Genomic DNA, 14,080 nt, shown 5'->3' with positions numbered 1-14,080 from the left:
TGGATTTCAATGTTGACCGCATGGTTCAGATAAGATAAATGGATTCATATTTTATGAAACCACACAAATAATTTGTTTTAGGAAATGGTGTGGGGAAGTGTGACCCTTTATGTCTAATGATGTCCTTTCTGGACAATATTTATCTCCATGAAAGGGGACCCCTTTTTGGCTTAAGAGCAGATGCAAAAGTTCCATATAGCCTCTTCAAGGTCAATTTCTCACGTCGCCACAGTAATTGACAACCGAGCGGGCCTCACCACTGTCAGACTGCTTCACCCAGGTGAAAGTGATCCCACCCAGGTGGCTCTCACTGAAGCGCAGCAGGAATATCCCAGGCTCCTTGTCCTTCAAACAGGCCCTCTGTCAAGCAAACACCACACCATCAGTTACATTATGCAGAAACACCCACTAACATAATGAAGTACACTGTTCTAAAGCCCTCTGAGTAAATAGATTAAATGAATGGAACTGAACCTAAATGATTAATTTCCCGATTCCCGCAAAACTAGAAGTGTAAGCCTACATTGTCGGCACGCTATACAGTTCTATGACGACTACCGTTTGTAAAACAGGTAGTTGCATTGGCTTGATTGATTCCTGGCAAAAGGTTAAGACTAGCCTATAATCATTTTGCCTATTTAAGATCTGAATATCAGCTAACCAAGTTACATCAGGAGTTATCTGGAGTCAATTTGCAATGATAATTGATGTATTTACACACTGGGAAATGCAGTATTCGATATGAATCAGCTCAGAAAAAAAAGACTTAATACCAACGTGAAATCATTGATTATCATGACAATTTAGCAGTCGTGAGTAGTCTCGTTTAATATTGTCCATTTTATTTGGACCGGTCCTGTTTTTAGGATATGGTGTTTGTTAAAATGTTAAGTCATATTTTCATCAAAGCACATTTAAAAAAAATAATAAATGATATGGGGTGCCATTTAATGATGTAAAAAGTGTCTGTCACATGACATGAATTTGTTCTCCAGTCTAGGCTACAGAAAAAACACAAAAGCTACTACAGAGTAGTTCATTGGTGGAACGCCAAAGCGCTGCATCTCTCCAACAGCGCCCTGGTTAGGCGAGCTGGGCATTGGCAAGCTAAATATTTTTGAGTCCCTGCCTTTGGCAAAGTAAGCACTGCTTATCATTGGGTGGAATCAGCACTCACCTAAATAACCCATATGACAATGGGTGAGAAAAGTGAATTGTCTTGGGGCAGAATTATGTGAGGTGTTATGAGTTGTTGGAAGTGAGTCTTCTTGGCGAGTTTAGCTAGCAAAATGCCACCCTCGTCAATCTGCAGCCCTAGGCGGCCACCTAATCTTTCTTAATGAGCACGCCAGCCCTGGCCTAAGGGGATAGGGGTTGTTTCTGGACAGGCCACAAGTCTCACTTGTCGTTCCAGATGGGCAGCAGGTGCTTCTTGATGAGCTCCAGGATGAAATCCAGCCACAGCCAAAAACTGAAAGGCTTCCCAGGAATATTCTCCTGGAAAAAGCAGACGGAATGGTAAAGAGATGAGAATTACCCTTAACTTTATACTGAAAGATGCCATAAATGTTTATCAATTTACTTTGACCACTGGAAGTAGGTTAAGGGGAAGTGAGGTGATTTTTTTGTTGGAGAAGGACTCCAATAGGAGCTGAAATTAAAAAGTCAAGCCCGTCAAGATGGAGAATGACAGTACAGTATGTATATGAAAGCTTCTACATAAAGGGAGTATTTGTTACTAAGACATGACATCATCCACCTTGTGTGTTTAAGACTTGGAGTAGTAGGACTATAGGAATTGGTAGGACTGCTTGACCTACCTTGCAGAATTTGGACCAGGATACCTGACATTCATTGTGAGAGGCTTGCTGACCTACAGTGAATATTAGTCACATAATTCTGAATATCAACTAACCAGTACACATTTCATACACTATGAATATTCAGCTATTATTGTACAAAAATAACAATCCTTAGATAATATAGAACAATTTCATACTTGGAAGTCAGAGATTCTAAACAAATATCTGATAATTCATATTGCTATTCTGTGAAACTTGAAAACACTTGCGACTGTTCGCCGTTCCTCATGAATTGGGCAAATGAATGGTGTATGTAAGCCAAGAGTTTTATGCTCTAATGTAATGTGTACAACTAGGCTGCTATACCCATGAGTTTCTCTTCCAGCATGCACAGCTGCTCCCTGTTTAGGCCCCGCCCAGTGAAAGTCGAGAACTGCCAACTCAGCACTTCAGAGAGCTGGCCCCAACTGGCCCGCGGAGGACTGGCAAAGAAATCCGTGTTCTAGAGAGAGAGAATTCAAAAACAACCCCCATATCCACTTGGTGAAATACCACAGTATGCCATCATAGCAGCAAGATTTGTGACCTGTTGCCACAAGAAAAGGGCAACCAGTGAAGAACAAACACTGTTGTAAATTCAACCCATATTTATTTTCCCTATTCTACTTTAACAATTTGAACATAGTTACAACACTGTGTGGTGTGTATACACACACACACACACACACACACACACACTTGAAATGTCTTTTTTTGGGAACTTAAAGTGCAATGTTTACTTTTCATCTATTGTTTATTTCACTTTTGTATATGATTTATTCACTTGCTTTGGCAATGTTAACATATGTTTCCCATGCCAACAAAGCTCCTTGAATTGAATTTTGAGAGAGAGAGCGAGAAAGGCAGAGGGGGAGGGTTAGAGAGCATAATAAAAGATAACACCTAAAACAGTAGTTTGGTAGAGTGTGTCGTCAGCTCACCCTGGGTTCGTCAAATAGCATGTTGTACCACATGATGGAGGCCCAGCCTCCAGTCAGCTGGCTAACATTGGAGATGACCACCAGAGGAAAAGAGCAGGTCTGCAGAGAGAGACACACACAATAATTAGTTAACTCAGCAAAAAAAGAAACGTCCATTTTTCAGGACCCTCTTTCAAAGATAATTCGTAAATATCAAAATAACTTCACAGATCTTCATTGTAAAGGGTTTAAACACTTTCCCATGCATGTTCAATGAACCATTAACAATTAATGAACATGCACCTGTGGAACGGTCGTTAAGACTAACAGCTTACAGGCGGTAGGCAATTAATGTCACAGTGTGTGAACGTGCCTTAGGCATGCTGCAAGGAGGCATGAGGACTGCAGATGTGGCCAGGGCAATAAATTGCAATGTCTGTACTGTGAGATGCCTAAGACAGCGCTACAGGGAGACAGGACAGACAGCTGATCGCCCTCGCAGTGGCAGACCACGTGTAAAAACATTTGCACAGGATCGGTACATCCTAACATCACACCTGTGGGACAGGTACAGGATGGCAACAACAACTGCCCGAGTTACACCAGGAATGCACAATCCCTCCATCAGTACTCAGACTGTCCGCAATAGGCTGAGAGGCTCGACTAAGAACTTGTAGGCCAGTTGTACCAGACATCACCAGCAACAATGGGCACAAACCCACCGTCGCTGGACCAGACAGGACTGGCAAAAAGTGCTCTTCACTGACGAGTTGCGTTTTTGTCTAACCAGGGGTGATGGTTGGATTCGCGTATATCATCGAAGGAATGAGCGTTACACCGAGGCCTATACTCTGGAGCGGGATCGATTTGGAAATGGAGGGTCCGTCATGGTCTGGGGCAGTGTGTCACAGCATCATCGGAATTAGCTTGTTGTCATTGCAGGCAATCTCAACGCTATGAATTACAGGGAAGACGTCCTCCTCCCTCATGTGGTACCCTTCCTGCAGGCTCATCCTGACATGACCCTCCAGCATGACAATGGCACCAGCCATACTGCTCGTTCTGTGCGCGATTTCCTGCAAGACAGGAATGTCAGTGTTCTGCCATGGCCAGCGAAGAGCCCGAATCTCAATCCCATTGAGCAAGTCTGGGACCTGTTGGATGAGAGGGTGAGGGCTAGGGCCATTCCCCCCCCAGAAATGTCTGGGAACTTGCAGGTGCCTCGGTAGAAGATTGGGGTAACATCTCACAGCAAGAACTGGCAAATCTGGTGCCGTCCATGAGGAGGAGATGCACTGCAACACTTAATGCAGCTGGTAGCTACACCAGATACTGACTGTTACTTTTGACCCCCCCGCCTTTGTTAAGGGACACATTATTCCATTTCTGTTAGTCACATGTCTGTGGAACTTGTTCAGATTGTCTCAGTTGTTGAATCTTATGTTCATACAAATATTTACACATGTTAAGTTTGCTAAAAATGAACGTAGTTGACATTGAGAGGACGTTTCTTTTTTTCGCAGAGTTTATTACTTGTTAAACAATTGTATTAGTATAAAATATAAATGTTTCCATTTTCTTGAGCCTGCAAGGAGGCCAATAATTATGGACCTGACTGCACACAGAAAGTATCTGCTTGCCTTTACGGAACTGAATAGACATCCTACCGTTACTTGCTGGGTCCATGGGCCCTAGGCTTAACTAATTGTTCTGTAACCTGACTGTGTGCATTAATATGAGAAGTAAGCATATGCGACCAGGTATTGAATGCATGTACCCAGGAGACAGCAAAAGTACAGAGTTCAGGGCCAGCTCCGTCTTGACCTCTTGGTCAACCAGGCCAAGCAGATTATAATTTGTTCAGATGGTGACGAAAATAAACATACAAAAGGGAAAACTAGAGACAGGCATACCCAAACAGACTCTACACCAAACGAAAGGCCTCATGTCCACCAAAGAAACAAGCAGCCTCACGGCTCTGACTGACAAACACCTTGATTGCCTGCACTTGTGGGCTTATAAAGGCTTGGCTCAGCATTTAGACCCGGTTGGTGCTGCCCCCTGGGGATGGAGGGTTGAAGTATTGTCATGACTTTGGCCTCTTTGGGTATAGCAAGCCCATCTCCCTCTCCCTGCCTCCCCTTGCCTCCTTCAACTAGGCTGCTGTGGTCAGAGGTCGTAAATTCCTGAGAAGACCTCATGGACACAGTTATAGAGAGTCGTTTTTCATGGAGACAAAGGAAATCCTTCCGCCTCACAGAACTTGAGGTACGAACAAATTTCATGTTCCGGAGAAAGTGTAAAAGTTGGGTGAAGAATCCAGCTACCAACTGGTCCGTTTGTCACAACTTGGGAAACTCATGGGAGACGGTGTGGCCACATTACCATAACGCTGTTTATATAATAGCCCCAGATATAAAGGTTTACATCTAATTGTTGTATAAGATGAATGAGTGAGTGATACTGTTTACACAATTTTACAATGTGATTTGGGACTGTTTAATGAAGGAAAACTCAAAAAGGGAATTGGATTTGAACTAAATCAGAGAACCGCCCCTGAGCCCAGTTAGGGTCAGACATCCTGGGACAACCCTTATGCCATTCCGAATAAAACCCAACTTTGAAAAATTATCACCAGACCGTGCTTACCTCAATTACGAGCTGGATAAAGGTTGCAGAATCTTTTAACCATACTACGTGGTTAAACTCAAACTATCGATACCGACAGAATGAGAACACATCTTTGATATTAATTACTAGTCTGCAGCTAGGAATTCGGTATCATTGAACGCGAAGAACGACAACCGCCAAAACATCCATTCTATAACGAATGTCACTTTGAACTATCCCCTCTAACCAAGACAGAGAGTGAGAGAGGCTGACAATTGTAAAAATGAAAGACTTTTCACCAACGATCAAGACGACACACTTCTCCTTTGTCTAACAAGCCGCCATGCCGGTTTAGCCCACTAGGGCACATCCTCCTATCATTATATTTACCTTTGTTTGTTTATGCATTTCTGTGAATTACTTAGTAATAAATCAATTATTTAATACAATTGATGTATGATGACTCATAGTGAAGACTGGGTTCATGCAGATAACCAACAACTTACAACGTTTGGAATGAGACTAACGTGAGGTAAAGTAAATAATTAATTAATTCGAAGACTAATTGATCAGGCACCATTTCCTAAAATAACTATTCAGATATTGTAACTTTGTAATCTGAATATTTTTCCTTGGTGCCCCGACTTCCTAGTTAATTAGTTACGTTGAGAGGACCCTGGAACCAGCAGAATACACACACTTTACTAAACCTTTTCCTCAGAACACATTAAATACAATAGCCAAGGGCTACAAAACCATTTTTGTTCAGTGAGTGACCCACTTAAAAGTGTCATACATTTCAATGACAAACTATCAACAAGGATAAGGAATTTGTCCTATTTAACAAAGAACAGCATTCCATAACAAGGCTGGGAAAACCATCTATGAAGTAATGATATTTTCTCTTCAGTATATGAGTAATCGGGCTAAGTTTGATAGTGGCATTCATTAAGTACATTTCTGGATGAAAAAAGGATCCTGTATCCTAAGAGCATTGTCTGGGAAGGCTTGACCTGAGTTTTGTTGAGTCATGTGAATAAGAAAAAGGTCAAATAAAAAAAAATATATTTATCTATGAGTTTATCTATGATTTTTATTTAACTCAAAGAGTTAATGTTTTTCACCTGCAGTAAAATGATGGTGCCATCTCGAAATGTATAAACAAACAAACACTATTGTCCTGAAAAGGAGTAAAAAAACAACAACTTCAAATTGAGGGGAAAACTTTAAAACCATGGTAATGTTGCCCTCTACCGTTTTAAGAAAGCAACTACTTTTTCTTAATGGAAGTGTTTGAGTTGTGTTTTTTAAAAGATATCACCTCAGGCAAAGTAATTGACCTCTAAATCAATCGGAATTATTAAACTCTTAATTCACCTGTGTCCAATAACTTTAATTAAATGACCTCTGGTTGACCAGAATTTATATTTTTTGTAGTTGTCATTTAAAGACTTCATTTCTCCCCAAAGCATTTCTAAAAAGGCTAACATGGAAAACGAAAAGGTTTGCACTAGTAACCACAGTCAAAAAGTCAAATTTGGCTATATCTCAAATTCATAAAACAAATATTTGCTTAATTCAAGGCATAAGGTTAGCAAGTGTGGTTACTGTTAGGTTTCAAATCAGATTTTAAGAAGGAATAGGCAGCATTTTTGAGTTTGTGGCTGTGGAAACTAGTGTCAACCGCAAACAAATCTGAAGGTCAAGTTTCAAAGGTCAAGTTTTCCTAAAGTTCACTGTGCAAGAGTGTAACCTTTTGATAGGCTTGAGTCACTGACCCTTAACCATCATTTAGGGGAGAAACAAAAATGACTGTTCAACTGTCATATTTCCCCTCACCTCGTTCACCTTTGTACCATTAACATATTTCTTCTCTTTCAGCTGCTGAAGATAAATATACAGAAATTTAATAATAAAATGAACTACTCATATAATTTCATGTACAGCTAGGTCAGAGCGATCATAATAAATAATTTTTGCAATATAACAGGGTCACTGCAAACCGTTGCATACGTCCAGTATGGCTGCTGCAGCCAGCCCCACTGGACCAAATCAGTTCCACTAAAATGTTTCACTAAACCTGTGGATTAACAAATTTGAGTTTGAAATTATTATGAATATGTTAGTGGGGACAGTGAAGGTGAGAGATTACCAAGTGTCTGAACTCTACAGATAGACAGCCATTAGATGATTCCTCCACGTCCATTACTTTGGTGGTGGAAGTCAGGATGAAGAACTGATGATGTCTGAAGGGAGAGGGATGTGGTAAAGCCACAGTTAATAGTCTGAACAAAGCACACACACACACACACACACAAAATGTGCTAAGATACATGGCAAACGCATGCAGAGGTAAAAACAACTCAATTTCAAGGTGAATTCCAGGCAACTGATCATTCTATTTATTTAACCTTTATTTAACCAGGCAAGTCAGTTCAGAACAAATTCTTATTTTCAATGACGGCCTAGGAACAGTGGGTTAACTGCCTGTTCAGGGGTAGAACGACAGATCTGTACCTTGTCAGCTCGGGGGTTTGAACTTGCAACCTTCCAGTTACAAGTCCAATGCTTTAACCACTAGGCTACCCTGCAACCCCTTGGGTCATCTGATTTGTAATCAAAAATGGCTTCTCGTATCGCTCTTTTTGCTCACTGTTCTACCTCATCCCTACACACACACACACACACACACACACACACGTCACTTGATATTGGCCTAAATAACAGTAGAAGGAAATTCCCACTGAACAGCCCACACAAGTATACTCACACTCTGCCAGGGGGGAGGTACCTACACACAGGGGAAAATAATATAGAAAAAAGCTAAATTACTCCGTATTGTAGTGCCAGCTTGCTAATGGATGTCTATGAAACATTGTTTATAGAACACAGTATATCCGTCACATGTTCACACACAGTATGTGTAACAGAGCTTGCAAAGAGCAACCACTGGTTCGCTCACACTTCAAAGTGAATGTGCCACAATATTTCTGTGTTACATTGTCACCAGTGTACAAACATTGGCTAAAAGATGGAGATTAAAATGCTTTTGTGGTTGTCTTACTTGTCAAATATAGTCTTCACTTTCAGTTGATAATCCACCTCTGGGAGTTTGACCAGCAATCTGGATATACAACGTGATCAAAACAGAAATACTGACTAAGAAACACTCATTTAATATGCACCCACACACACACACACAACAAATTGATAATCACAATTGAGTTGTGTTGCATCTTGATACACATACTGTACCTGACTTTGGTGGTGAACTGCACCCCGGTCTTGATGATGAGAGGTTTCTGGGGGTGGGTTGGCATCCATGGCTGCTTCTCCAGCACAAATGAGCTGTGGACATTGCACAAAGGATGACACAAAGATGGCACACAAGAGAACGACAATAGCACGAGAGCAGTTGTGTACACCACCTAGATTTGGGTGGAGGCAATATAAGTCAAGTCCATTTCCCTGTCAACAAGACCATTAATGCATCCCAATGCGTCCAGTTTTTTGGGGCTAATTATTTTGTGATGGATATTTTATAAAAATTATTTGTATTTACATCCTAAAGTTTGCAGGCCTTCCATTTACGTTCAGCCTTTCTAAATTCACAAGCGTGGTCATTTAACCAAAGGGAGACTGGCAGACAGTTTATGCTTTGTTTAAATTGGTGCGCCGCAGACTCTAAAGTAGAGTCTGACATATGCATTTAGTTAGATAAGGGTAGGTATCTGACCAGAGGTGTGTGGTTTTGTTGAGGTTAGTACCTTTTGATGAGGTGGTCGATGAGGTATTTGACCTGCTCCTCCAGCTGCGGTCTCCGGAAGGAGATGGGGTCGCTCGCATAGGTCACCTTCAGGATAAGTTCTCCCAGTTTGTCCAGCTGATGTTTAATCTGGAAAAGACTCTGGGCCGTCAGAGTAAACCTGAGAGAGAGAGAGAGCGGTCCTAAGTTACTGTGTTTTAGGATTGAGTTATGAGTTAAGAACAGTGTCTCGGGGCCTGATTGGCGTCCCACATTTTCTCCATCCCTAGCAAACACAGCTGATTAATCAAAATTGCATTCTAAACTGGAGATCATGATTAGGTGATTATTGGAGTCAGGTGTGTTAGTTGGGGCTGGGGAAAAACTGACACCAATCAGGCCCTCGAGGACTGGAATTGCCCACCCCTTAAGTGATAGCAAAGCTGATCTGAAAATGACCGATACTGTGTGTGTGTACGGTATATGTACGTGTGCATGCATTCCTGCACATGTGCGTTTTACCAGTTCTGGAGCTGGTCCAGTCAGCAGTGGGCCACCTATACAGTTGATCTGCTGCCTGCGTTTCCACTCCATCAGCTCAGGGTTCAGCTGGGAGGCTATCAGAGCGTCAATCTCTTTTATCACGTCACTCATTTTAGACAGGATCTCCTATGGTGGAACAATAAAATCTCAATGCTGGTCAAGACTGCTGTGTGGCTCAGTTGGCAAGCGCATGGTACGCGCAACGCCAGGGTTGTGGGTTTGATTCCCACTGGGGCCAATCCATATGATTATGTCTGCACTAATTGATGGAAGTAGTATAAGCCCAAAGCAAATTCAATTAATATTCTTTGATATCGTAACTCACTGAACTGTTTTGCAGTGTTAAATCAAACTTGCAGTATTGTGCTTGATTAAACTGCATCAGACAGCAATTGCATAAGTACCTAACACAGTTGGAAATGGTGGCACCAATTCAAATAAATGCATATTCACTCCCAGATAAGGGCTTTGACTGTTTACAGCCATAGAGAGTAAAAAGGTGCAGCTGACAAACATAGCTGATTGCTGGTTTATCTAAATGTAAACATGTTACAGTGTCCCCACACCTTCCTCCTAAAGTCCAGGTTGTTGAGAATCTCCTGCAGTCGGGCCACGTCCTGTTCCATCCCCTCTGTGTTCCTGTCCGCCTGATCTGAGGGACACAAGCACATCTAATATGACAGCGGGGGACTTTCAAATTAATGCAGTATAGCCATTGATTATTGAAGAATATAACAAAAAGGTGGTGATCGCTATGTTGTTTTTCAAATCCCAAATTGACCATTTTAAGCCTATATGCTCACGATAAGTCTTACAGTGCATTATAACCACATCATAATGCATTACACCTGCAGGGCTTAAGTAAAGTCTTACCCTTAGTTATTCAATCATTCCACCACATCAGGCCACCAGAGGGTAAGACACAGCTATTGCCATATTACTTACAGCTATCCGATATTATATGAGAGCTATCAAATCATCTCAGATCTTAGGGGATTCCATAGGGAATAGGAGCTGGAAGTTGATTTCAGATTGGCCAGACCGCTGACCTTGAGACTGGATAGTTTTGAAGCGTAAGTCAAAGTCATCTTGCATGTCTTCTAGACATTTCACTGCCGGGTCCAGCTTCTGTACACTACTCCTGATCACGACCACCATGTTGTCCATGTTCTTCTGTCTCTCGAAGGCCACGGAATTCTGTACAGACTTCTCCAACGGGCCCTGTCAAGAAGATAGGAGGTTAACCACACACACACACACGATCTTAAAATTTGAGCCAGTTTCCTACAGCAGGAAAATAATCCTGCAGCAACAGGATGCGAATTATAATTAAATGGGGTCGATACATTTTTTGTAAAACATCATGACAAACTTTTGAAGCCTTTTAAAACCTCAAATACACTACAAGTTTAAAATTTCCTGCATTGTGAGAATGTTCTCCAGCAACAGGGTGATCAAATTAAGATGCTACATCTGTATGCACACACTAGCCTTTCGGTTGCACTTTAGTCTAAACTCTTCCTGCCTCTGTTTTCCCAGGTATTTTGAGGAAAGAAAGATAAGAGGGAGAAAATCATGGAGGTTTCCTGGTGACATAACAGAGTGACACACCTGTTCCGGTATGTTGGCTGAGGCGATGATACGACGCTCCTCTCTGAGGCTAGTGGAGATGACCCCGGCCATGAGCAGAGGGTAGGCTTTGTATTTTATCTGAAACACACACACACACGATATTTGAATCTCTTAGCGAAACTGCTAATGTGTTGGGTTGACAGTCGCTGGACCTGGGTTTGAATTCTGGTGCGGGCTAACATCCCTGAATTCGCTGCAATATTATGCTACTGCTGTCTACACCGCTTGACATATGCAGGCCTCTGCCTGCATGCGATCTAAACCCGGTCCCACTGCACTTCTACTGGGCACAAACTTGTTGAATCAAAGCGGTTTCATTGTAATTTGTCAACATATTTAACTTACACTGTTGTTTTGAGGGGAACATTTCAACCACAGAATTATATCATGGTAACCAATTTTCAACATAGAGAAACCTTATATAAAATATGTTGAATTTGTACCTTTAAAGCAATGTCAGTGGTTATATCCACTATCAGAAGAAAACAAATAAACGTTCTGCTGCCTGCAACATCCACCAGCATGACCGGTTTGGCGGTGGGTCAGTCATGGTGTGGGGTGGCATTTCTTTGGGGGGGCCGCACAACCCTCCATGTGCTCGCCAGCGGTAGCCTGACTTCCATCAGGTACCGAGATGAGATCCTCAGACCCCTTGTGAGACCACATGCTGGTGCGGTTGGCCCTGGGTTCCTCCTAATGCAAGACAATGCTAGACCTCATGTGGCTGGAGTGTGTCAGCAGTTCATGCAAGAGGAAGGCATTGATGCTATGGACTGGCCCGCCCGTTCCCCAGACCTGAATCCAATTGAGCACATCTTGGACATCATGTCTCGCTCCATCCACCAACGCCACGTTGCACCACAGACTGTCCAGGAGTTGGCGGATGCTTTAGTCCAGGTCTGGGAGGAGATCCCTAGGGAGACCATCCACCACCTCACCAGGAGCATGCCCAGGCATTATAGGGAGGTCATACAGGCACGTGGAGGCCACACACACACACACACTACTGAGCCTCATTTTGACTTGTTTTAAAGGACATTACATCAAAGTTGGATCAGCCTGTAGTGTGGTTTGAGTGTGACTCAAATTCCAGACCTCCATGGGTTGATAAATTTGATTTCTATTGCTAATTTGTGTGATTTTGTTGTCAGCACATTCAACTATGTAAAGAAAAAAGTATTTAATAAGAATATTTCATTCATTCAGATCTAGGATGTGTTATTTTAGTGTTCCCTTTATTTCTTTGAGCAGTGTATATAGGCAGGGCAGCACATCCTACTGGAGAATTGATCTATCTACAGCTACCCTTTGGTCTTCCATCCAGGATTTTAATCCTACCCAGCCTTGGTTAGCTAATTTTTGTCACTGACTAATACCAATGCACTATATTGAGAATGATTACTCCACAATCTCCACATAAAAAAATAGATATACTGTTTCTGTCGAAGTCATGCCAAAAGGGTAGGTTTAACAGAGCAAATGAAATGTGACCATACTTTATCACTCAAATGTCAAATGATTCTATTTAGGACTAAAAGTCATCAGCTATTGTTTATTTTTTACAACACATAGGCTTAGTGTTTCAAGCTCTGATTGATTTAAAATTGTAGGATATTGAATTGTATAACATGACTTTTATAGTTTGTCACCTCAATATGGCCATGGATGTGATACTCATTTTAAGGTTGATGACTTAATACTATTGAATTGTGTTTGGTTGACAATGCAACCGGATATCAACATTTGAATGAGATATCTTCTGCTTGGATAGTGCCATCTGTACCATTGACGAGCTTTCATTTGTTGGTTTTCCAAATTAATAGTTTGTGTTTGATTCACGTCACCATCTCAAGCAAAAATTGAACTTAAAGAATAGGGCTAAGCCAGTTGCTCAGATGGACAGCAGTAGATACATCTCCTTAAAATGTTGATATTTGGTTGCATTGTCAACCAAACACAATTATATAATATTAAGTCATCTAACATTCAACCTTAAAACGAGTAACACATCCACTCAGTAACCATAGAGGTTTTGGAAACTATAAAAGTTATGTAATCATATAAAAGCTTGCATGTTCACGATAGCATGCAGAGTGTCGCAGGTCTGTGAAGATCTTCACAATTGCTGTAATATGCGTAGAATCTGGAACGGCATTGATCACTTGCACCATGTACTTTTAACGTAATCTCAACTGCAATATAGGTCATTTGGTTTTGCTACTTGATTAAGCACAGTGGACAACACAATCTGTTGTATAAATAAACAAAATATCTGACATATTCCCATTTGAACTTTGATGTGCTTTTAAAAAAATGGCCGAAAGCCCAGTTTTAGACATTTGGGTGACAAGTAAGCCAAAAATCTGACATTGTTTTTCCATTTGAATTTGGTTGTCCTTTTAAAGATGGTTAAAAGCATGGTGATAGCACATTGGAAATTCAACTAACTTTTGGCTGTGAGTGGGTGAATCTAGGTTGTAATCTCATTGATCAACGACTCAACCAAATATTATTCATGTTGAAATGACGGAGACAGAGTTCCACTGGGCACACCACCTCTCATTTAATGTCTATCCCTGTCAATAAAAGTACTATAAAAAAAAACATTTAAAACACAACATTTACATTTTTCGAACTTAACAGATAAAGGTGAAATAAAACTAAATAAAATGATGAGGAGCTTTTTGAAAGTGCGTTCTGTCAAGATATGGTGGTTTCTCAGAAACACAAATAGAGCATGGGGAGAACATGAGGCTCATAGCGGATTTATGCTTGATCCGGAAATACGG

At 41.4% G+C, this 14,080-nt stretch overlaps 1 pseudogene; it reads right to left on the bottom strand.

The window, feature by feature from the left end:
• Positions 1-267: 267 nt before the first annotated feature.
• LOC135519726 (signal transducer and activator of transcription 4-like) lies at positions 268-11,370 on the bottom strand (annotated as a pseudogene).
• Positions 11,371-14,080: the final 2,710 nt, after the last annotated feature.

This window comes from Oncorhynchus masou, chromosome 29 (assembly GCF_036934945.1).
Source record: "Oncorhynchus masou masou isolate Uvic2021 chromosome 29, UVic_Omas_1.1, whole genome shotgun sequence".
Lineage (NCBI taxonomy): Eukaryota > Metazoa > Chordata > Actinopteri > Salmoniformes > Salmonidae > Oncorhynchus > Oncorhynchus masou.
The sequence above is the reverse complement of the archived record's forward strand: the minus strand, read 5'-3'. Positions and strand labels throughout refer to the sequence as shown.